Genomic DNA, 24,569 nt, shown 5'->3' with positions numbered 1-24,569 from the left:
GCTTGCCCACCACGCAGCCAAGCCAATCTACTGACACCAATGGGTTGTGGTGAAGGAGAATATAGCATTTATTGCAGGCACCAAGCAAGGAGAATGGGTGGCTGCTCAATGACCTGAACTCCCTGATGGCTTTCAGGGAAGGGTGTTTTAAAAGCAACATTTGGGGTGAGAGTTGCAGCTCAAGGACTTTCTTCTGATTCATTGGTGGTGAGGTAACAGGGTGATGTTTTAGGAATCTTAACCATCAACCTTCTGGTTCTAACCAGTTTAGGGTCTGGTGCTTGTGGTCAGTGTGTCCTGACCTCTACCTGGGTGGCAGGGGGATCTTAGTTTCTGTAGAACAATTCAAAGATATGCATCAGATTGTTATGTATATCCCTTGGGGAGGAATAGGACTCTGTTTTATCACTGAATTATTGTTTAAGCTACTTTTCTTGCTTACCTGCTTTTTCTTTGTTTCTGCATTCCCTCACTTCCCTAATTAGTAACTGCTTGAGTCTGCTCTTTGGAATTCAGGGGAGGCCTAGGAGACTAAAGCTTTTTTCTACAAATAAGAAACTGGGGACAAAGAGGGGCTTTTATACCTGGGAAGGCCCTGCATGGTCCTGCTTGGTTTCAACCCTTCTTTTTCTTTGATATTTCTCAATCCTGATGGGAACAGAGGGCAGGGCAAGAAAGAGAATAAAGTTTTGGATAAAGAAGTTAATTGTAAACCTGACAGAGAAACTCGGTTTTAGGGGTACTTGGTTTCACATACACTGATTGGACAATACAAAAATACTTAAGTACCTGTTTTCTACCCATTTTACTAAATTGTTATCAATCACTAGACATCATATAGATTCATGAATTTTTAAAATACATTATTTAATCAACTAGTTTATATAGACAGGGACCCTACACACTCTAGGGGCAGTCTAGCCAGAATCAGCACTTTGTCCATGGATTGTTTGGAAGGAATGGTACCATCTGTTCCTGGACACTGTTTTATTTATTAGTCATTTTTTACCTCTTGCAAGGCCTAGCCCATAGTTTCTCACATGATTTTTTTTTTCACATTGTACACTGAGGACATACAGTAGGCTCTCAATAAATATTTGTTGAATGAATAATAGCTGCTTAATACATACCTGTTGAATTGAAAAGGATAACTGTATAACAAATGGCACAGAGAAAATGCTTAGCTGTTACTCCTGGTAATTATTTCTCCATTGGGGGATAATAAAAAATATTTTCCTGTTATTTACTACTACAGATAAATTTCTGAGAACACACTTACATAGCTCTGGGGATACCTTTGCTAGACCAAGGATTATTCTCACCCTTTCTTGTCCTTGGGGAGAACTGATTCAGGCTTTGTGAAGAAAATGTTTAGTGTTGTTTTCTTGTTCCATTATCTGTTCCTAGGTCTTTTCATTTAGAATCCTTGTAAAACAGGTGTATAAACAGAATTGTTTTTAATGAAAGGGAACCTTGCCCTTAGCAAGCCTCTGAACAGTTGTTTTCTGCACCTGCAGTAATAAAATTCGAGAGAGATAATGTACTGAATTTTAATCACATGCTGCCTTGTTACATATTCATTGTTTAAAAACATTTCCTTTATTGTGGAGTTGTTAGTAAAAAGGCGGTGTTGCCAGTTAAGCCACTGAATGGCCTGGGGAGTGATTTTACACTGGGGAATGATTATAGTCTTGTGTAAAAATATCAGACTCTTAGGTTAAAGTGAAAAAAAGACTGGTAAAAATGCTTGATGAAAGCTGGGCTCACTAGAAATGCTTCAAGTGTGTGTGTGTATTTAAAGTTATAGATGAAGTTGGATTTTTATCTAAATACACAGAAAAGGATCATTTAGTCAACAGCTATGTATATTAAAATTTTGATAACATCAATATATTTAATAAAATTGACCACTGAAGGGAAGGGGAGCAGATTTTGCCACCCCAAAATATGCCTGTTTGGCATAAGGATTATCTTTACCTGGTTATTTTTTAAGAAACAGCAGAAACAGAAAAGCTTCGAAAACTGAATAGAAGTAAGAGACATTGACAGTTATAAGGGAAATCTCCATTTGTAAGGGTGTCTCCCTGCTGTAACAGGAGGAGGAGGATGACCAAATCTCTAGAAACTCTTATCAATGGAGAAGGCTATGACTTAAATCTGTATAACAGCGTTAGTCTTGTTTATTGTGCTTTGCCTGATGATTTCCCATAACTGGCTCCCCTACCCCAACATTTTTGTCTTTAGGTGGAGATGGTATTTAAGGCAGTGCTTGGGCCATTTCCTGGGTACTCAGTTTTCCTGGGTATCTCCCATATTTATAAAAGGTATACATAGCATTAAGCGTCTGTTTGTTTTCTCCTGTTAATCTGTGTTTTATTATAGATGATCTCAACTGAGAACCTGGAAAGGTGGAGGGAAAATGATACTTCCTCCCCAACACAACCAAAGACGGTTTAACAGAGTTCCTAGGGCTGTCAGTTTTCTTCTTGTTACTTGACTTTTTAAAAATATTAGACTTGTTTCATGTTGACTGTTTCCACATTTCTTTACCTGAACATATTCAATGCTTATTTAATAGAGATTATTTCAGTTATTTTTTAAAAGGAATTATGAAAGGGAAAAAAAGTTATTAGCCTTTATTTTTTACTGTATATTTTAATATGATCAGTGCATTATGTTTTGCTATGTTTTCTGGAAGACTCTAGATATTTTCTTTATATTGGAATTTGGAGTTCTCTAATATGGAGTTTTTCTCAAAAGGTGTAGAATATGTAAAGATGAAAAAGTATCTGCTGTTCTTCATCCTCAGGTAAAAAAGTACACAAAAAAACTAAAATGTATGAATTTAGTGGTGCTGATGAACCTAGTGGCAGGGCAGGAATAGAGACGCAGAGGTAGAGAGCGGACTTGTGGACACAGGTGGGGAAGGGGAGGGTGGGACGAATTGAGAGAGTAGCATTGACATGTATACACTACCATGTGTAAAATAGCTAGCGAGTGGGAAGCTTCCATATAGCACGGGGAGATCAGCTCCGTGCTTTGTGATGACCTAGAGGCATGGGATGGGGAGGGTGGGAGGGAGACTCAAGAGGGAAGCGATATGGGGATATATGTATACATATAGCTGATTCACTTGGTTGTACAGTAGAAACTAACACAACATTGTAAAGCAATTATAATCCAATACAGATGTAAAGAAAACAAATAAAATGTATGAATTTAGGTTAATATATGTTAGAAATTAGGTTACATATATGTTAGAATTTTCAGAGATTCAGCATAACATAGTGTGGGATTTCCCAAACTTGCTTGTTCATAAGAATCTTCTGGGTGTGTCACCTTGGTGAGTGTCAAGACAAAAGGCACAACCAAGCCAAAGATCGGGAGGCGGAAGTATTTATTACTTGCAGCAGTAAGGAGAACACCAGGGATATTTCCCAAAGTAATGTCTTCCTGAACAGCAAAATTGGGGAAGTTTTAAACTAAACATCATGCATATTCATGAAGGGGTTTCAGCAGAGGAGAATTCAGCATAGAAGTGGGGCAGAGGTCTTCAGAGGCCAAGCTCTAGCTTGACTGAAGTCAGGAAAGGTCAACATCATCATTCATTCTTCACCTGGGTGAGGACCTTAGTTCCTGCAGAACTCAAAGATATGTATCAGATTGTTATGTTATATCCCTTGAGGAGGAACTAGGACTCTGTTTTATCACTGAACTATTGTTTCTTGACTGCTTTTCCTTTGTTCCTGAATTCCCTCACTTCCCTAAGGATCATTAATTACTGAGATCTGTTCAAGGACAAGCACCGTGGCCCGGCTTAGATCACAAAATGGCTCAGGCCCAAAATAGCTTCTCTTATGTCAAGAAAGCCATGCCTGGTTCTCTTTCTCCAGGGACCCCCTATCACATCTGCTTACAGGAGGACTTCTTGCTAATGTAGATTCTTAGGTCCCCCAGGCCTGCAGAATCAGAATCTCCAGGGAGAGGGCCTGGAGTGCTTGTTTAACATACAAAACATTGGGTAGTGGTTAAGAGCAGGTGTTTGGGACTAGAATATCTGAGTTAGAACCTTGATTTCATCATTTTTTAACAGGTTATTCATGGAGAAGGTACTAAAAGTTCTAAGCCTCAGTTTTCTTATACATAAAATGGGGGAAGTGATAATGCCTACTAAGAGGGTTGCTGTATGGATTAAATGAGATGGTAAATTGTGTCAGGTATTTAGTACAAGGCCTGGCACTAGGTAAACGTTCAATAAATATTAGCTACTATCATTTGTAGTATAATATTTAGTACATATTCAAATAAATTTTCTCAAAGAAATTATGAAATACACTGATTATTTAAATAGGTTGGTTACTATTTAATGTGAGAATCAAATGAACCAAAATGCCATTTTCAGCTCTTTGAAGCTAATTCAGTCTTTTGAGCTTTTCCCTAACAAAAAGGCACATTTATGCCACATATATTCTGGCATTTTAAAAAATACATTTTCCTGAAGTAAAATGTTGCAACAGATCTAAAAGGTGATTTTTGTTGTATTGTCTGTAAGTTACTTTTAAATACTTATGCATAGAAAGTGTGATATATATGTGTAAATTGTTTTTTTTAAATAAATAAATTTATTTATTTATTTATTGGCCACGTTGGGTCTTCGTTGCTGCACGCAGGCTTTCTCTAGTTGCAGCAAGCGGGGGCTACTCTTCGTTGTGGTGTGCGGGCTTCTCATTGAGGTGGTTTCTCTTGTTGTGGAGCACAGGCTCTAGGTATGCGGGCTGCAGTAGTTGTGGCACACGGGCTCAGTAGTTGTGGCTCGAGGGTTCTAGAGCGCAGGCTCAGTAGTTGTGGCGCATGGGCTTAGCTGCTCTGCGGCATGTGGGATCTTCCTGGACCAAGGCTCGAACCCATGTCCCCTGCATTGGCAGGCGGATTCTTAACCACTGCACCACCAGGGAAGTCCTGTAAATTGTTTTAAAACCACAACTGTTAACATTTGAAATGACCTAATCAGGAATCCACGGGCTAAAGGAAGTTAGTTAGCATTCAAAGAGACAATTATCTGACTCTGCAAGAGAGGGTTTATTGACTAGCATAAGTGATTTTAGACAAAAATTTTCATTGATTAAATGGGAGCTTTCAATTTACGTGGATTGGGTAGATACTATAAAGCACCACCACTTTTGCATGGTTGGGGTAGAAAAATTAGGAGCATCCATCAGCTTGATCCCTTTGGATTGATACAGATATGTTGACTTTCCTTCAGTCCTTTGTCCCAGCACTTAAAGGATGGGCCATTGTGTGATTCAGCTAGGCACTCAGATCAGCTCATCCTGCCCACAGAATGCTGTGTTTGTCTCTGAATCTTTAATATGAGGCTCTTCCTGGAGAGCCCAAGGGCAAGTGAGGACTTCATCTCGCTTACAGACCTGGGTTTGTGCTTCCTTGCTATAAATGTTTATACATGTGGCGAAATTCATTGTGAAGCTAACTTTGTTTTTCACATATTCTGGTGGTGAGTTGTAGAAAAGGACACTTGCAGCACTCACCTGCCTTTGATCATTAAAGCTACTAAGCAAGAGATACTCAAAAAAAAAATGAGGCCAATTTTGAGTGACCACTGTTAAAAGATAAACTGAGACATATTAAAAATTTTAAAAGTGTTTTTGAGCAAAAATTGATTTGAATTGGGCAGTGCCAAACCAGAAGTGGTTAGGAGCACTCCTTGGACAGGAGCCAGGGGAAAGACTTACCTAGAGAGGATGAAGAAGCAAAGAAAGGAAATTATTGATTGGCTATAGCTTAAAGCCCTGCTGACTGTTTGTGATTGGTTGTGCTTAGCATTTTGATTTCAAAACCATGAGGCATTTACAGGCTGAGATTTTGGTTTGCTTACATAGGCCACCCAGACATTAGTACCACTGCAGTCTGATGGCTTCTTTGTTTACTTAATTTAACACCACATAAGTTTACTTCAATTCACGCATACCTCCTAGTTTCATCGTAAGTTTTAAAGGTTGAAGTTCAAAATCTTAGGGATTTTAGTATTCGTTTTTCAATCCTTGGTATCATATATTCACTCAAAAGAGGCAATTCTGCATATCTCTTCCAGGTTCATTGGTAGCTTGAAATAGAACGTAGCAGGAATGTTCACAAGTTGGCAAACTCCACAAACTTCCCCAACCATCCCCCCCACCCCCACCCCAGAGCTGTTTGCTGAATATTTACCTAGGCTTTCATGGTCTGGTGTCCATTCTGACAGGTCTGTACTCATGATTCACTGGATTTAAAAAAGATTCAGAATAGTACCTTTGCATAGAAGATAAAGGTCAGCAAATACTTAAAAAGCTCATAAATTTCTTGCTTTCTTTCTGGACCACATTGCATTGCTGGGAGACGATGTGGAATACAGCCAGCTAGAGGCACACAGAATTGGTCTGGGCCTTTGGCAGAAGAGGTTGGTTTTAGACGAAATTCAGAGATAAAACCCAGATAAAATCAAGACAGGTGATGGAGCTGAATAAAGAAACTAAGGTTCATGTATTAATTTCCACAAGCATCTCTTAATTTTCTGTTGGTAATAAAGATTGGTAGCATATTTATTGTTCTTTATGTAAATGTTTTTCAGTTAAAATTTTTATTTTGAGATATTTGTAGATTTATTTGCACTTGTATGAAATAATACAGAGATCCCATGTACCCTTTACCCATTCTCCCTCAATGGCAACATTCTACAAAACTGTAACACACCATAGCCTTGACATTGACACTGATGTAGTCAAGATACAGAACATTTCCATCACTACAAGGATCCCTCCTGATGCCCTTTTATAGCCATGGCCACTCCCACTCACTACCACTCCTTCCTTATAACCCTTGACAACCACAAATGTGTTCTTCATTTCTATAATTTTGTCATTTCAAGAATGTTATGTAACTGGAATAATACAATATGTAACCTTGGGATTGGCTTTTTTTCACTCAGTGTAATTCTCTGAAGCTTCATTGAGGTCATTGTATCAAAAGTTCATTCCTTTTTATTGCTTGGTGGTTATTCATGGTATGGATGTACCACAGTTTGTTTAATCATTTACCCATTGATGTATATCTGGGTTGTTTTGGCTGTTGTGAATAAGGCTGTTATAAACATGGGTGTACAGGTTTTTTGGTGAATGTAATTTTTTATTTCTCTGGGATATATGCCCAGCAGTGCAATTGCTGGGTTATATGGTAGTCACATTTAAGTTTTTAAAGAATGTGCCACACTTTTTAGAGTATCTGTATCATTTTTACATTCCCAACAGCAAAGTATGAGAGATCCAGAGTTTCTGTATCCTTGCCAGCATGTGGGTGTGTTACTAGTTTTTATTTCAGCCATTCTTGCAGGTGTATCTCATTGTGGTTTTAAGGCATTGTTACTGGCTAAGGATGCTGGACAAAATTTTTTGTACTTATTTGCCATCTGTATATCTTCTTTGTTGACATGTCTCTTCATGTCTTTTTCCCATTTTCTAATTGGATTTTTTTTTTAACTGTTGAGTTTTGAGAGTTCTTTAGATATTTTAGGCTAGTCCTTTGGTAAATATGTGGTTTGTAAATGTTTTCTCCTGGACTATAGCTTGTCTTTTCACATTTATCATATGATCTCTTACAGAAAAAAAGATTTTAATTTTGATAAGTTCCAATTTATCATTTTTTCTTTTTGGTGTTGACTAAGAGCACTTTGCTTAGTCCTAGATCTTCAGGATTTTTTTTTTCCTTCCAAAAGTTTTATAGTGTTATATTTTACATTTAATCTGTGGTCTATTTTGAGCTAATTTTTGTATAAAGAGTGAGACTTAGGTGAGTTTTATTTTTTGGTTTATGGATGTTTAATTGTCCAGCATTGTTTATTGAAAAGGTGATTTTTTTACATTGAAGTGCTTTTGAACTTCTGTCAAAAATCAATTGGTTATATTTGTGTGGACCCATCCTGGCTTCTCTGTGCTGTTCCAATTTCATTGATTTCTGCTCTCTACTGTTTTTCATCCTTCTGCTTGCTCAGGGTTTATTTTGTTTTTCTTTTTCAAGGTTCTTGAGGTGGGAGCTTAAATTATTGATTTGAGAATTTTCCCCTTTTCTACTGCATTACGTTCACACTACAAATTTTTTCTCTCAGCACTATTAGCAGTCTCCCACAAATTGATGATGTATTTTCATTTTCATTCTGTTCAATGTATTTTTAATTTCTCTTGAACCTTTCTTTTTTTGATCCATTTACTATTTAGAAGTGTGTTGTTTAATTCCTAGGTGTATGTAGATTTTCCCATTATCTTTCTTGTTGATTTCTAGCTTAATCTCTTTTTGGAGAACACACTGCATGTGATTTGAATTCTTTTAAATTTTTAAGACTTGTTTTTATGGCCCAGAATATAGTCTATCTTGGAGTATATTTCTTGGGCAGTTGAAAAGAAGGTGTATTATGCTGTTGTTGGGTGAACTGTTCTATAAATGTTGAGATTCTGTTGGTTGATAATGTTGTCAAGTTCTATGTCCTTGCTGATTTTCTGTTTGGTGGTGGTTTTATCAATTGTTAAGAGAGGAGTGTTGAAGTCTACAAGTATACTTTGGAATTTACTTTTTTTTCTTTTCAGTTCTAGCAGTTTGGGATTCACATAATTTGCAGCTCTGTTATTTGGTTCACACTCATTTAGGATTGTTATGTCTTCATGGTCGATTTACCCTTTTATAACTAGACAATGTGTCTCTCTGTTTCTGGTAATTTTCTTTGCTCTAAAGTCTATTTTATGTGATATTAATAGAGCCACTCCTATTTGCCTTTGATTAATGTTTACATGATATATCTCTTTTAATCCTTTTACTTCCAGCTGACCTATATTGTTACATTTAAAGGGAGTTTCTTTAGACAGCGTATAGTTAGTCCATGGTGTTTAATTCACTCTGCCAATCTTTGTCTTTTAATAAGTATATTAGGCCATTTCATATAATGTATGTATTGATATGTTGGGGTTTAAGTCTGCCATTTTATTTTTTGTTTCTTGTTTTCTTTTGCCTATATTCCTATGTATTTCTTAAACCTGTTTTAGAACTTGATTTTGATTTATCTGTATTGTTGTTTGTGTCTCTGTGTGTGTGTGTGTGTTACTTTTTGCTTTATAGCACAGTGAATCAGTTATACATATACATATATCCCCATATCTCTTCCTTCTTGCGTCTCCCTCCCACCCTCAACATCCCACCCTTCTAGCTGGTCACAAAGGACAAAGCTGATCTCCCTGTGCTATGCGACTGCTTCCCACTAGCTATTTTACATTTGGTAGTGTATGTATGTCCATATATACACTACCGCTCTCACATTTTGTCCCAGCTTACCCTTCCCCCTCCCTGTGTCCCCAAGTCCATTCTCTAGTAGGTCTGCGTCTTTATTCCCGTCTTGCCCCTAGGTTCTTCATGACCATTTTTTTTTATTTTTTATTTTTTTAGATTCCATATATATGTGTTAGCATACGGTATTTGTTTTTCTCTTTCTGACTTACTTCACTCTGTATGACAGACCCTAGGTCCATCCAGCTCACTACAGATAACTCAATTTTGTTTCTTTTTATGGCTGAGTAATATTCCATTGTATATATGTGCCACATCTTCTTTATCCATTCATCTGTCGATGGACACTTAGGTTGCTTCCATGTCCTGGCTATTGTAAATAGAGCTGCAATGAACATTGTGATACATGATTCTTTTTGAATTATGGTTTTCTCAGGGTATATGCCCAGTAGTGGGATTGCTGGGTCATATGGTAGTTCTATTTTTAGTTTTTTAAGGACCCTCCATACTGTTCTCCATAGTGGCTGTATCAATTTACATTCCCACCTTCCCAGTGCAAGAAGGTTCCCTTTTCTCCACACCCTCTCCAGCATTTATTGTTTGTAGATTTTTTGATGATGGCCATTCTGACCAGTGTGAGATGATATCTCCTTGTAGTTTTGATTTGCATTTCTCTAATGATTAATGATGTTGAGCCTCCTTTCATGTGTTTGTTGGCAATCTGTATATCTTCTTTGATGAAATGTCTATTTAGGTCTTCTGCCCATTTTTGGATTGGGTTGATTGTTTTTTTGATATTGAGCTGCATGAGCTGCTTATAAATTTTGGAAATTAATCCTTTGTCAGTTGCTTCATTTGCAAGTATTTCCTCCCATTCTGAGGGTTGTCTTTTCATCTTGTTTATGGTTTCCTTTGCTGTGCAAAGCTTTTAAGTTTCATTAGGTCCCATTCGTTTATTTGTGTTTTTATTTCCATTTTTCTAGGAGGTGGGTCAAAAAGGATCTTGCTGTGATTTATGTCATAGAGTGTTCTGCCTATGTTTTCCTCTAAGAATTTGATAGTGTCTGGCCTTACATTTAGGTCTTTAATCCATTTTGAGTTTATTTTTGTGTATGGTGTTAGAGAGTGTTCTAATTTCATTCTTTTACATGTAGCTGTCCAGTTTTCCCAGCACCACTTATTGAAGAGGATGTCTTTTCTCCATCGTATATTCTTGGCTCCTTTATCAAAGATGAGGTGACCATATGTGTGTGGGTTTGCCTCTGGGCTTTCTATCCTGTTCCATTGATCTATATTTCTGTTTTTGTGCCAGTACAATACTGTCTTGATTACTGTAGCTTTGTAGTATAGTTTGAAGTCCAGGAACCTGATTCCTCCAGCTCCGTTTTTCTTTCTCAAGATTGCTTTGGCTACTTGGGGTCTTTTGTGTTTCCATACAAATTGTGAAATATTTTGTTTTAGTTCTGTGAAAAATGCCAGTGGCGGTTTGATAGGGATTGCACTGAATCTGTAGATTGCTTGGGTAGTATAGTCATTTTCACAATGTTGATTCTTCCAATCCAAGAACATGGTATATCTCTGCATCTGTTTGTATCATCTTTAATTTCTTTCATCAGTGTCTTATAATTTTCTGCACACAGGTCTTTTGTCTCCTTCGGTAGGTTTATTCCTAGGTATTTTATTCTTTTTGTTGCAATGGTAAATGGGAGTGTTTTCTTAATTTCACTTTCAGATTTTTCATCATTAGTGTATAGGAATGGAAGAGATTTCTGTGCATTAATTTTGTATCTTGCTACTTTACCAAATTCATTGATTAACTCTAGTAGTTTTCGGGTAGCATCTTTAGGATTCTCTATGTATAGTATCATGTCATCTTCAAACAGTGACAGCTTTACTTCCTCTTTTCAGATTTGGATTCCTTTTATTTCTTTTTCTTCTCTGATTGCTGTGGCTAAAACTTCCAAAACTATGTTGAATAATAGTGATGAGGGTGGGCAACCTTGTCTTGTTCCTGATCTTAGTGGAAATGGTTTCAGTTTTTCACCATTGAGGACGATGTTGGCTGTGGGTTTGCCATATATGGCCTTTATTATGTTGAGGTAAGTTCCCTCTATGCCTACTTTCTGGAGTTTTTTTTATCATAAATGGATGTTGAATTTTGTCAAAAGCTTTCTCTGCATCTATTGAGATGATCATATGGTTTTTCTCCTTCAGTTTGTTAATATGGTGTATCAAATTGATTGATTTGCATATATTAAAGAATCCTTGCATTCCTGGGGTAAACCCCACTTGATCATTGTGTATGATCCTTTTAATGTGCTGCTGGATTCTGTTTGCTAGTATTCTGTTGAGGATTTTTGCATCTACGTTCATCAGTGATATTGGTCTGTAGTTTTCTTTTGTTGTGACATCTTTGTCTGGTTTTGGTATCAGGGTGATGGTGGCCTCGTAGAATGAGTTTGGGAGTGTTCCCTCCTCTGCAAATTTTTGGAGGAGTTTGAGAAGGATAGGTGTTACCTTTTCGCTGAATGTTTGATAGAATTCGCCTGTGAAGCCATCTGGTCCTGGGCTTTTGTTTGTTGGAAGATTTTTAATCACAGTTTCAATTTCAGTGCTTGTGATTGGTCTGTTTATATTTTCTATTTCTTCCTGGTTCAGTCTTGGCAGGTTGTACATTTCTAATAATTTGTCCATTTCTTCCAGGTTGTCCATTTTACTGGCATATAGTTGCTTGAAGTAATGTCTCATGATCCTTTGTATTTCTGCTGTGTCAGTTGTTACTTCTCCTTTTTCATTTCTAATTCTATTGATTTGAGTCTTCTCCCTTTTTTTCTTGATGGGTCTGGCTAATGGTTTATCAATTTTGTTTATCTTCTCAAAGAACCAGCTTTTAGTTTTATTGATCTTTGCTATCATTTCCTTCATTTCTCTTTCATGAGTTTCTGATCTGATCTTTATGATTTCTTTCCTTCTGCTAACTTTGGGTTTTTTTTGTTCTTCTTTCTCTAATTGCTTTAGGTGTAAGGTTAGGTTGTTTATTTGAGATGTTTCTTGTTTCTTAAGGTAGGATTGTATTGCTATAAACTTCCCTCTTAGAATTGCTTTTGCTGCATCCCATAGGTTTTGGGTCATCGTGTTTTCATTGTCATTTGTTTCTTGGTATTTCTTGATTTCCTCTTTGATTTCTTCAGTGATCTCTTGGTTATTAAGTAGTGTATTGTTTAGCCTCCATGTGTTTGTATTTTTTACAGATTTTTTTCCTATAATTGATATCTACTCTCATAGCATTGTGGTCGGAAAAGATACTTGTTATGATTTCAATTTTCTTAAATTTACCAAAGCTTGACTTGTGACCCAAGATATGATCTATCCTGGAAAATGTTCCATGAGCACTTGAGAAGAAAGTTTATCCTGTTGTTTTTAGATGGAATGTCCTATAAATATCAATTAAGTCCATCTTGTTTAATGTATCACTTAAAGCTTGTGTTTCCTCATTTATTTTCATTTTGGATGATCTGTCCATTGGTGAAAGTGGGGTGTTAAAGTCCCCTACTCTGATTGTGTTACTGTCGATTTCCCCTTTTATGGCTGTTAGTATGTGCCTTATGTATTGAGCTGCTCCTATGTTGGGTGCATAAATATTTACAATTGTTATACCTTCTTCTTGGATTGATCCCTTGATCATTATGTAGTGTCCTTCTTTGTCTCCTGTAATAGTCTTTGTTTTAAAGTCTCTTTTGTCTGATATGAGAATTGCTACTCCAGCTTTCTTTTGATTTCCATTTGCATGGAGTATCTTTTTCCGTCCCCTCACTTTCAGTCTGTATGTGTCCCTAGGTCTGAAGTGGGTCTCTTGTAGACAGCATATATATGGGTCTTGTTTTCGTATCCATTCAGCCAGTCTGTGTCTTTTGGTTGGAGCATTTAATCCATTTACACTTAAGGTAATTATCGATATGTATGTTCCTATTACCATTTTCTTAATTGTTTTGGGTTTGTTATTGCAGGTCTTTTCCTTCTCTTGTGTTTCTTGCCTAGAGAAGCTCCTTTAGCATTTGTTGTAAAGCTGGTTTGGTGGTGCTGAATTCTCTTAGCTTTTGCTTGTCTGTAAAGTTTTAATTTCTCCGTCAAATCTGAGTGAGATCCTTGCTGGGTAGAGTAATCTTAGTTGTCAATTTTTCTCCTTCATCACTTTAAATATATGCTGCCACTCCCTTCTGGCTTGCAGAGTTTCTGCTGAAAGATCATCTGTTAACCTTATGGGGATTCCCCTGTGTGTTATTTGTTGTTTTTCCCTTGCTGCTTTTAATATTTTTTCTTTGTATTTAATTTTTGATAGTTTGATTAATATGTGTCTTGGCATGTTTCTCCTTGGATTTATCCTGTATGGGACTCTCTGTGCTTCCTGGACTTTTTAAACTATTTCCTTACCCATATTAGGGAAGTTTTCAACTATAATCTCTTCAAATATTTTCTCAGTCCCTTTGTTTTTCTCTTCTTCTTTTGGGACCCCTATAATTCAAATGTTGGTGCGTTTAATATTGTCCCAGCGGTCTCTGAGATTGTTATCAATTCTTTTCATTCATTTTTGTTTATTCTGCTCTGCAATAGTTATTTCCAGTATTTTATCTTCCAGGTCCCTTATCCGTTCTTCTGCCTCAGTTATTCTGCTATTGATCCCTTCTAGAGAATTTTAAATTTCATTTATTGTGTTGTTCATGATTGTTTGTTTGCTCTTTAGTTCTTCTAGGTCCTTGTTAAACGTTTCTTGTATTTTCTCCATTCTGTTTCCAAGATTTTGGATCATCTTTACTATCATTATTCTGAATTCTTTTTCAGGTAGACTGCCTATTTCCTCTTCATTTGTTAGGTCTGGTGGGTTTTTACCTTGCTCCTTCATCTGCTGTTTGTTTCTTTGTCTTCTCATTTTGCTTAACTTACTGTGTTTGGGGTCTCTTTTTTGCAGGCTGCAGGTTCGTAGTTCCCGTTGTTTTTGGTGTCTGTCCCTAGTGGCTAAGGTTGGTTCAGTGGGTTGTGTAAGCTTCCTGGTGGAGGGGACTGGTGCCTGTGTTCTGGTGGATGAGGCTGGATCTTGTCTTTCTGGTGGGCAGGTCCACATCTGGTGGTGTGTTTTGGGGTGTCTGTGACCTTATTATGATTTTAGGGAGCCTCTCTGCTAATGGGTGGGGTTTTGTTCCTGTCTTGCTAGTTGTTTGGCATAGGGTGTCCAGCATCTGTATTGTTTTTGATTGTGTCTTTTTGCATAGCCTTTTGGTGGTCGCTCTAGATTAATTATATTGATATATACGTAATTTATCACAATCTGCTGCTATTATCATTTTTCTCGTTTGAGTTAAATATAGAAGCCTTACCTACCATTTAATCCTTTTATTTTCCTTTGTTTATAACATAATTGTTTTAAACCTCTCCTCTGCATGCATTTAATCAGTCAGACAGTGTTACAATTTTTGCTTCAACATCAGTTACCTAATAGTTCATTTACCTCTTCCTTGTTTCATTCTAGCTTAACTACCAGTCATCTGCCCCACTTATTACTTATAAAATATAAATCAGAGATAAAGTGCTGTAGATGGGGTAATATCAGTGCCACTCTGCTGAGCGCAGGAACTACAAAATAATCTCCGTCCTCAGTCAGGGGTAAGGTATGGGAGTAGGGTCAAGTTCATTGGCCAGTAGGGCAGTATTTTAGTTCTTGTCATTTTTGTTTTCATTAAGTTTCTTTCTCATTTTGTTTCAGTTATTAATGGTAAGAAATTTGGAATGCTTATTGAAAGAAGTGCAAAATGTGTTCCAAAACCAAATATAACATTTAAAAAATTAGTTTCTGTTTCTCAGTATCTGTATCCTTGCTTCAGGGTTCCTGCTGATATACACAGTGTCTGTGAAAAGTAGAGGAAAACATTCCCACTGGGGGAAGAATTGTGGAAAAAGGTGCCATTTTTAGGGCTGCTCTAGCCCCACAATATGTGCACTGAATTTTCTACCCTCACCCTCTTAGCAGGGTCCCTCTCTGCTGGGCTCAACCTGCCTCACTGTTACCTGTGACTCTGCCTTACCTCTCTGAATTTCTCTCATGTTTTGATCTAAAGAAATTTTCTAAGAAATCTGCTCAGATATATTATTTTTCTTTTATTCTGATATCTTGGTTTCTTTCAAGAGGAATAAAATGTAAATTAAATGTAGATTTATTTCTATTCAAAATTCAGTATTAATAAAAGCAATTGTAGCTCTTACTACACCTGTCGTAAGTAATTTCCAGCAACAGGTAACAGGTGTTTTGAGGAAAAGGGGACTTCATGGTCAAAATAAGTTGAGAAAATGGTACATAATCTATCCCATTTTTGTATATTTATATAGTAACAACTCTCAAAAGTTATGTAGTAAAGAAATTCTTGCTTAACTTTGTTTAATCTAGCATTTAACTATATAATTCTACATAAATAAATAATCCAAATTTATTTACCTACATAATTCCTCTTCAATATATTTCATTTTATTTTACTTTGCATATCACCAATTAATAAGTTTTAGTCTATTAATGCCTATTAAAACCAATTTTAGCTTGGGAAATATAAGTTACAAATAATTTATTTGGTTTCTACAATATGTGGGATGTTATACTATGCACTGATATAATTAATCTTTCTTGACTTTTTTAAAGTTAATAACAAATCTGTAACTTTACTGTCATCTCCTCTATAGAAAGTTCTCTTAGTCTGCATCTTATGGACCTTTTCAGGTTCTAATGAATGGCATGAACAGTCCCCAAATTGGATATGGTATTTTGTGTAAGATGTGCACATTTCTGTAGAAAGGGCTCATTGTTTTAAAATTCAGTCTTCAAAGAGTTTGTGACCTTTGTAAGATTAAGACCTACTCTTCTATAGGAGGTAGTTGCCACCATTTGTGTAGTTTTTCCTTTCCCAAATCAAGGTACTGCATTAAACGTCAATTTAGGTATCTAAACAAGATATAAAGATACATTATAATATATGGGTGAAGGCATTTAGCACATTTTGTTTTTATTTCAACTACCTATAATGATTATAACTTGTATAAAAGGGCAGGGGAAGTCACACTCTTTATGTTTTTATATTAAATAGCAGATTCAAATTTTATTTTTCATTGTTGCTTTAGTTTCCTGATGTGTTTTTTTTTGGTCTGTTTATATTTATTCACAAATGGTTACTAAATAGTGACTAGTTGCCATATATTAGATATTATGAAATAAAAATAAGAATCATCAGATGATTTTAAGGGATAAGTCTTCATTTGAACTTTACATTTCTTGGACAATAATTAGTAAGGTTAATATGCTAGAGAGCAGGCCATTGCAGAAGGTGTTTACCCCCTCCCCCCCAAAAAACAACAGAAATTGAAGGGATGCATTTTTAGCAGTTTGTTGAACAGCCAAACTTACTCCTGTTTTGTTACTTCAGACACCTGTTCTGATGCTATTCCTTGGCTCTGTATCACAGAACTTCCCATTAATGACTGTCCTTTTATTTCTAGTTTGATTCTTAATTCCATAAAATTTCTATTTTCATTCTTCCACTATTCCTATCCATCCAACATCTTTTTATAAAAAGTCTATTTTATATTGAAAACAGGGAGGGACCATTTTTTATCTGTAGTCTATAAAGTGATGTGGGCAGGATTTAGGTCCCAGCGTGTAATTTTAATAATTTAAGTGATCTGCCTGGGAATGAGGAATGGGTGAGGGTGCAAAATCTGAAACCTTGACCTTAATAGCATCATGTTTGAAAAAGCTGAATTAATTACTCTAAGAAAATAATGTACAAATGTAGTAACATATGAAGAAAATGTTTCCTTGGGAGAAAAATGAATTAATTATGGTAAAAAATTTTCAGCAGAAACAACACTGCATTCTTTTAAAGTGAAATCATAAATAGAGGTAAACTAATATTTCCGGAATTACTGACACTCCATATACAACGTGTATATTTTTCTTGGCCTTAAAATTTTTTTTCCACTAAATCAGATTCATTGCATTTGGCAAGATTTTCAGAAAGAGCATGAGGTTATTTGGGGGATGAGTATTTGACATGTTCACACAATGTACAGTTCAGGGTTCAAAGTTGAAATCACAGCACTGTTTTTCTTGACAAGAATTCTCTCTGGCAAATTGCCTAGGAAAATTCTGGTAGGTTTCCTTGCATCCCACCCAATATTCAACTAATATTATAAAATCAGTCATCAGCTGGGACTAACTAATTGCTCTAGAGTTATTTATCTGAATAAGATGACTCTCCATTAGACTTGTTGAAACAATGGGACACATTTAATTGAAAGACTCAAATATTCTTTTGCCTAAAAATTGGTGAGAAAATATATGTTGAATTTGTATCTTTGATAATATGCCAATTATATTATTGGTAAGTTATAGAAATATCTGTATATCTCAGGATAAAATCTAAGTAGGAACTTCTTAGAAATGTTTCTGCTCTAACTTCATTTAATGACATGTTACTGTTGTACTCTTACTATGCCATCAACATTTCACTTGTTAATTTATTTTGGTGGCTATAGTGCTGAAATTTTATGTCATTTTGAACTATAGACTCTGCCTCATGGAAAATATTATAGTGGTATTCAGAGAGTATAGACTCAGATTGGCTATTATAGTGTGAGTCTAAAATTTGATTTTAAGAGTGTGAGCATGTTGCTGAATCCAAGTTTGTGTGACTGACGCACAGTAAGGCCAAACAAACCGAAATGCCAGAATTTGGAGCTGAGAAAGGTTTATTGTGAGGGCCAAGCAAGGAGAACAGGCAACTCATGCTAAAAAAACCTGAACTCCATGATGGTTTTCAGGAAAGAGGTTTTAAAGGCAGAATTTGGGGTGCGGACTGCAGGGTGTGTGATTTTCTTCTGATTGGTTGGCAGTGAGGTAACAGGGCGGTGCTCCAGGGATCTTGTGCTCAGCCTGAAGTTACCATCCTCCACCTGGGTGGAGTCCTTACTTCCTGCAGAAGAACTCAAAGATAGTTAGGTACATCCCTTGAGGAGGAGCTAGGACCTTATTGCTGCACTATTGTTTGACTGCTTTTCCTTTGTTTCTGCATTCCTTCACTTCCCTGCTTAGTAACTGTTTGAATCTGACCTTTGAAGCTCAGGAAAGGTTTAGGAGGCTGAAGTGTTTTCCCTACAAATGAAAGTGGGGACATGAAAAGGCTTTTGTACCTGGGAGGGCCCCACAGGGTCCTGCTTGATTTCAAGCAGGCTGTGAAATGTTGAACAACTAGTGTAATTCTAGTGGAGTTCTTCAGTGTCTCCCAATAGAATTAAATATTGCTTTTTGAAAGAAGTTGATTTGGGATTAAGAGCTGTAATTTGTAATGTGTCATTGCAAAACATTATGTAAAATGGCCATGTTTGTAAATATGCAAGGTTTAGGTAAAATAAGTAATTTGGATGCTAAAGCAAAAATTAGGGGTGCAAATTTTTGTTTTATTTCCAAGTTTTATTTCCTGTATACTATCAACTCTCTCTGCATTTTGTAGTTAAATTGGTGCTATGTAGAGCCTGAAGCTTTATAGCAAAGTTCTACTTTTTTCTTTCTAACAATGTTTACAAGCATTTCACCATCATAAAACACGTTTCATTTTATTTTTTATTTTTATGTTTATATTCACAACAGAGATTCATTCATTTATTAATATGCATTTATTGAACATGAATTATGTACCAGACACTGTTCTAGTCCCTCAGAATTTACTAATGACTAAGACAGGAAAAACTTCCTACCATAATGATGTTTACATTATAGCAGGAGAGAAGACAATAAACAAACAAATCCAATGGCTAATTCTTAGTTCTCATCTTAGTTGACTTACAGCAGCATTCAACACAGCTGATCTTTTTCAATACTTTGCAACACTTTCTTTACTTAGTTTTGGGATTTCCCCAGGTTTTCTTCTCTGTCTGTTCATTCTCTATTTCCTTTGCTGGTTCCTCCTTATCTTCTTGATTTTTTAATATTGACATGCTCCACGGCTGTCCTTGAACTTCTTCTCCTCCTTGTCTTCTTTGCATCCTTGATGATTGTATTTATTAGCTTAGCTTTAAATACACTCTCTACTCTGACAACTGCCTATTCATTAGTCTCCAACTTAGACCTCTCCCTTGATCTCCAGGTTCAGTATGGAATTGTTCACTCCATATATCTTCTTTAATATCTGATACACATAAAGTCCTGATTGTACCTTCCGGATTGGCTTGTCCTGCAGGCTTTTCCATTTTAGTAAATGGTAACCCCAGCCAAAAATCTAAGAGCTATCGCTCACTTCTCTTTCTCTTCTAACACATCTCTAGTCCATTGTCTTTTTGATCTCATTACCCCTCATTTTCCCAACTCCAGCCATTCTAGCCTCCATGCTGTTCCTCCAGTACACCATATATGGTTCAGCCCGAGGGCCTTCTGCTGGAAATCTCATCTCCCAGATTTACTCATGGCACACTCCCTCACATCCTTCAGGTTTGTTCCCGAACTCACTTCTGTGAAACCTTCCCGGACCTATTGAAAAATTATACACCCCTTATTTATGTTCCTTACTAAGTTTTTCTTTATTGCATTTATCCCTGTCTAACATACTAAGTATTTTACTTCCTTTGTACTTTTGCTAGCTCCTCTCCTGCTAGAATGTGAGCTCCATGGGCAGGAAATTTCATGTTTTGCTCTGTACCTGGAATGGTATCTGGCATGCGGTAAGTCCTCAGTGGAATGTAGGGCTCCAGAGCAGAGGAACCACATCTCTGCAGGGTTTCCCTCCCTCCTTCTTCCCTCACCATTTCCCCTCCTTCCCTTCTTCCTTCCCTCTTTCTCTCCCTTCCTTCCTCCCTTCCCCGGCCCCCTTCCTCTTCCTCCTCTTTCTTCATTGTTCTTAATAGGCTTGGAGAAGCCGCTGAGTTAAAGCCCGTTTTCTATTTCTGGCTCTCTGTTTGGATTGGCAGTCACTTGGTTATGTGGGAAATCCGTGCCTAGTCTTCCTGAGGTGTGGGCTGCCTGGACATCATAGAAGCCTCTTCATCTTCAGGGTCATGGCCTGTTTTTTTGTTTTGTTTTGTTTTGCTAATTGCTTTATAACCACAACAAACTAGTACAGAGTATGCCCTGTACAAAGCAACACAGTAAAGATTGAGGTGTTCCCTTGGGCAAGGCTGAAGATTTCAGCCTGTGATATTTGGAATTTAGGCTACAGTCCTTGTTTTTGGATGGATCACTGGGTGTGTGACACAGTCCATGCTTTTGACCAGATTCGAACAGGAGAATGGCCACTTGGCCCAGGTAGAAGTAGATGAAGTGTTTGGTTTCATGTGTCACATAAGTACCGAAGTTCCTCCCCACAATGCAGTGGCAGGTGGGGTTCTACTTCTTGTCAAACTCCTTCTTGATATGGGCAGCAGTGTCCTTCTCTGTATTTCTCCAGTGCCTGAGTAGCGCACTCCACCGAGTCCTGTTGCATCTCCTCCAACATATCGGCATTTTTGATCACGGCCTTTCGGTCACACATGGTTACCAAAGAGCAGCGGCTGGCTGACTGCAGCGGTCTCCTGGGGGAGAGGCTGGTGAGGCTCAGACCCTTAGAGAGGAGCGGTCCCTACTGAAGCCGTGGCGCATCTATCAGGGTCACAGCCTATTAACCCTATAATTTGAATTCTGCTCCTGGCAGCTCAGCAGTCATTGAATGCCATTGATATGTGGCTGCAAAAGTTCTGTTTGGGGAGTGGCTTGTTCTTCTAGTGAGTGTCCGAGCTGCTGCCCACCATCGTGGCTCTGGATAACCCTCCTTTAGTACCTCCTATGATACTGTGCTACATTCACAGACTCATTTATTTTTCTCCCTGGCAGTAAATTGTAAGCTCTAGGAGAATAGGAACATTTTTTGAAAATAAATATTTGTTGAATAAAGGAAAGAATGTCTAAATTTCACTTATAGATAGAAAAATCTAAAAACAAAAAGATGGAAACTATTTTATGATGATAAAATATTGGTAGTAAGCACATAGTTTTTTCTTTCATTTGTTTTATCTATGCTATTTCTAAAAAAAGTCTGTCATTTTTTGGCACAAAGTTTCCAGTTCTTATACAGTGTACACCCTATTTTTTATATACTTTCATTCATGTTAATGGGAATCTGGAGCTGGATGAAGAGGAATAAGTGTGCCTAGCTTGCCATCTTTCCCAGAATATTTTCACCAATGTTTATGTTTTTTAATAAATGTGTTGTAATGAAAAATACTTCTCAGCTTTTTTACTCACCTTATATGCTTGATAGAGCAATAAATGACTTTGTCCACTCTCAAAGAACAAAAATTTATTCTCATCAAGGAGACTTAAAAAAAAATCTTTTCTTTGTGTGACAAGGCAGGTACTGAGCAGTTGTTTTCCTGCACCTATTGTCCTTAATTTTTTCTGTTCATCTCTTCATTCCCAAATATGCAAAACTACAGAGAAAAAAAGTTATAAAAGGCTAAAGATATGTGATTTCTCCTGAGGTGTTATTCTGTAGAAACATCTGGGTGTGTCATGTACCTGAGTGATTATAAAACAAACACTTTATATATGTTTGTAAACAGGTCATTTCCCTTATTGTGTGCACAGCCTTCTAAATAATATATCCCAATAGTCTGTAGCAATGCATTCCTAAAAATAATCCATGGTGATAACTAAATGCTGCTTCTAGGAATGGAGGAATAGAAAAGAGAAAGATTTGTGAAAAAATGAGAGGAACAGTTTACCTCATTGAAAGTTGGTTCAAGTTCTTCTTTTCTCTGTTTGTCAGAACTACAAATGAATTATTTTACTCTTTGTATGTAAGCACAAATAGCTTTGATGGTTATAAAGAAATAGTTCATGTATGTGTCATTGATTTAAATTACTTGAAAACCATTCCAATTTTAAGCAAATAATTACATGTCACAATTTCATGCTAAATATGTTGTTACTTTTTACTAAAATCTTAAGTGTAAGATTCAGTATAATATAAAAATTACATAAATAAATACCAATTAATTCATTTGCTCTTAGAGTAACCTTCTTACTCAGAGTGAGTTAAAAAAAGGATACCCAATTTTTTATCTTATTTGAAATTATAAAATTATTTTAAGAAAAATTTAATTTAGGAAGTTTTATTTTTCTGTATAATCATTGGGAATTGTGTAGACAATTTCTTTATTATATTTATTATTTATATATTATTATTATTTTATATGTTTATTAGATGTGTATAGCTCTTCACGTTGCCAGTATCATCAAGTAAAATGCTGCCAACCCCTTCCATATGTCATACCTTTTTTAATATGTCTTTGGTGTCTACACAGTCATGGCCTCATTGCAGGGATTCAGTAAATATTTGTTACTTAGTCAGTTCATTGATTCTTTCATTCAACAATTATTTATCAAATACCTATTATGTATCAGATATTTAATGCAAAAGGTAAACTGTAAATTTACATTTATTTATATCAAAATTTATATTTTGGATGTTATACCTTGGAAAATATTCTATAAATATCATTAGGTGAGCAGTTATTCTTAAAATAATGTTCTATTCACCTTAGTTCTTATTGTTATAAATATTGGTTCACAAAACACCATGTTAGATCCCAATAATGTCACTTATTTTAAGGCTGTTACAAGGACATTTTTTGCTCCCTGATATCAATGATCCTCTTCTCCTATAATGAAAGGACTCTTGTTTTGTAGCAGGACATGTGGCTACAGAGTAAGCACTACATTTTCTAAGCTCCCTTGGAGGTGATGTGTGCGGTTTCCAGATTTTCCTTAAAGGACAAAGAGCTGGCCCTCTGCCACCTTTTCCCCATCCTGCTGCTTTGAAAAGTGTTTGTGGTGATAGATCATGTTGTACCATGTGGATAAGAGCAGTATCTGAGGGATGACAGAGCTACGTGATAGAAAAAGCCTGGGTCCCCCATAAAATCCCTAGACTCTCATTTCCATACTGTAATGTGAAAGGAATAAACCTCTGTTTTCTTTATGGACTGTATTTGAATCTCTGTTATGCATTTCCTAAGACAGAATTTGGTACCAGAAATGGGGTGCATGAAGTGGCATTACCTAGATCTGTGGCATAATATGTTTAGCACTTGGGAGGCAGGAAGCACAGACACAGATATTGGAAGTTGAAAAGCTGGTTGATCCCTGATATGCTGAGGCAAAGCATTGATATAACTGTTGATTACAGTATTTTAGAAGGCAGATTAAATGGTGACGGAGGCCATATATAACATTAGGGGAAATCACTGGAAAGCTGCAGGATCTTCATGTGTGTTGGCAGCTTCTTGCTCTTCCAGCAAAATCCTATGACAGAGATGAACTCAGGCTAGAGTTAACCAGTCTGCAAGCAAAGGTGGAAGGGCATATAGTTCTGTTAAGAAAGGCTCTTTGTGCCAGGTTAGCAAAATAATTTCACTGAGAGTCCTATAATTTGAGGCCTTTGAGGGTTGAAAAAGTCAACTCCTGTATTCCAAACCAAAGCAATTATAACTGGTAGCTTCAAAGCCACTGCCTTAGTAGGAGATAAATTCAATGTCTTGCCAGATTTGGGAGCCAGACGAGAAGCAAAATCAAATTAAGAGTATTGCTTTTCCACCCAAACAAAATGGTTTAGATAGCCTGGATGTAGCTTCCATCCAGAGAGGGGGTAAGGAAAGCACACAGGGTAATAAGGAAAAGACAAGCATCTTCAGGCTTAAAGACTACATCTAGATTAAATCTTTGGCTATAGTTACTTACATATGGAACTAATCCAAAACAAATTGCCTGGAAGCTAGCTAAGGTTTTGAGGGAATTGTATGGCTACAGAACAACAACATAGCCTGCAAAAGCCTGTAATTGTTCAACCCTTTAGAAAATTCCTGGGCCGCCAAATCTGGACCAGCAAGGAGAAGGCTACAAAAATATCACAGTCTCCAAGAAGAGCAATCTTTGTACCACCTGCTTGATTCATGGCAAGGGAGGACAAAAGATAGGACAGCACCCACCAGGGGGTAGAACCAAAGGCTTTGGAAGAAAGCGCACATTTCTTCCAGGAAAGCAGAATCAGGGCCTTCCAGATGAGACTAATCCATTGTTGGTTCATGGAATATTTGTAATGCCTACTTAGTAGGATTTGATTATTGCCATGGCCCAGTGACTGCTATAAATTTCCCAATCCCTCTTTGCTCAATAGGGGCAGTTTAGT

The 24,569-nt window shown here is 36.8% G+C and overlaps 1 protein-coding gene and 1 pseudogene across 2 annotated transcripts in view; one reads left to right on the top strand and one right to left on the bottom strand.

The window, feature by feature from the left end:
- CFAP299 (cilia and flagella associated protein 299) overlaps nt 1–24,569 on the top strand; it is a 593,714-nt gene that overhangs the window by 47,830 nt on the left and 521,315 nt on the right. The window lies entirely within an intron of this gene.
- Nucleotides 20,444–20,902, bottom strand: LOC132366719 (dynein light chain 1, cytoplasmic-like; annotated as a pseudogene).

The sequence above is a fragment of the Balaenoptera ricei genome, chromosome 5 (genome assembly GCF_028023285.1).
Source record: "Balaenoptera ricei isolate mBalRic1 chromosome 5, mBalRic1.hap2, whole genome shotgun sequence".
In the NCBI taxonomy this organism is placed as follows: domain Eukaryota; kingdom Metazoa; phylum Chordata; class Mammalia; order Artiodactyla; family Balaenopteridae; genus Balaenoptera; species Balaenoptera ricei.
Note: the sequence above shows the minus strand (reverse complement) of the source record. Positions and strands in the feature narration are given on the sequence as shown.